We start from the raw sequence: 1,505 nt of genomic DNA, 5'->3' as shown, positions 1-1,505 counted from the left end.
TAGACTATAATGATCTGGCACATGAGGTCCTTCCACCTTCATCCACTGTCATTTGGGGCAAGTGGGCTATCACAGGTTTAGATGGACTGTTCTTATAAATTTTGCTAATACCATAGTGTTCGCTGCAAAATCCTGTGTACAAACCGCATTCTTAACAAAATGGAGGCAGCAGTTATGTTTTGCTGCTTAGCCCTTACCTATAGTAGGAGGTAGAATCACAGTTCAGTAGAATTTTATGGTTGAAAGAGACCTTGGACTTTAGGTACAGTGGTCTCTTCGTCTTCTATATCGGGAAACTTTCCCATTGTCAAAGGCCTTGCTCGTACAAAGGCTGGAACAAGCCCCAGATCTCCAGTCAGCTCTCCTGTTCTGTAGAAAAATTTAACTGAAATGTTAGCTACCTCTAATGCCTTTTTTAGTCACAGGCCTTGTGTAATCACAGGTGAATAACTTGAATACTTTCAAAACAGAATAGTCTACAAACTGAGTGGGTAGAAGGTAACAATGGTGTCAGTGTATATATCTTCCAGAATTCTTGGGGGACCCCTGATAGTTTGTGAGTGATTCCACCATTCTAGGAAAGGGTTAAGGGAATTTGTTTCCCTGCTTATGTAAGCTAGTACTTTTCGAAGTGAGTGCATTCTCAGTTCTGATAAAAACTTTAAATTTAATTATTAACATCTCCAACATTCAACTTTATGTTTTCAGGGACCGATTTACTTAGTGGTATAATACCTGAACTCTGTCAGAAATATCCTGATTTAAAATTCATAATTGGAGGAGAGGGACCAAAGAGAATCATTTTGGAAGAAGTACGGGAAAGATACCAGCTCCATGACAGGTATTGATGGATTCCATATTGTCTTGGGTGAGAAAATAATCTTTTACCTAAATTTGGTTTTGGTTTCGTGCCTGCATTAAGTGGGCTGCTTCTGCTACATGTACTTGATAAAGTAATGCAAAGCCTATTTTTTAAAAAAATGATATAAATGGGAAACCCTAGATAGGGTATTCATTATTTTTTTTTTTTAGCCCAGTATTATTTGACTTTAGAAACTGGTTGGGGCACCCAAGAATGCACAAAAAAACAACTACTTTGATTGGAAGTGTTTGCAGATTCTCAAGCCACACTGAGTTGTGATTTAAATAACATGGCCCAAATCATGTAAATTGCTCTGCATATACAGATTCAAACATTTCTCTTCCTTGTTAACTTAGATAACAGGTGAGCTGTGTGCATGTGAAGCCTCAATTTAAAAGAGACATTTTCCTATTACTCATCAAAGTGTATTAATATTTTCATGGAAGGCAAACTAATTTTGGAGAGGATGAAATTTGATCTGTGACAAAAGTTAGAAATATGTATAGCTCTATGAGTTTAACCAAACAGTTTTATATGACTTTTAGATCAGAGTTGGGTGATACCAGTCTTTTGAGATGGAAAAGGTTAGAAGCTTATGAATGGTATTTCTTTTATACCATGATTGTTACTCCCCTCTTTCTTC

General features: G+C 36.9%; 1 pseudogene across 1 annotated transcript in view; it reads left to right on the top strand.

The window, feature by feature from the left end:
• Positions 1-29: 29 nt before the first annotated feature.
• LOC104995544 overlaps positions 30-1,505 on the top strand; it is an 8,418-nt pseudogene continuing 6,942 nt past the window's right edge. Inside the window, exons 1-2 of the transcript XR_826066.1 lie at positions 30-841; positions 1,033-1,137. The product of XR_826066.1 is annotated as a phosphatidylinositol N-acetylglucosaminyltransferase subunit A pseudogene (transcript). The remainder of the gene's footprint in view (positions 842-1,032; positions 1,138-1,505) is intronic.

The sequence above is a fragment of the Bison bison genome, unplaced genomic scaffold (assembly GCF_000754665.1).
Source record: "Bison bison bison isolate TAMUID 2011002044 unplaced genomic scaffold, Bison_UMD1.0 scf7180017850859, whole genome shotgun sequence".
Taxonomy (NCBI): domain Eukaryota; kingdom Metazoa; phylum Chordata; class Mammalia; order Artiodactyla; family Bovidae; genus Bison; species Bison bison.
Note: the sequence above shows the minus strand (reverse complement) of the source record. Positions and strands in the feature narration are given on the sequence as shown.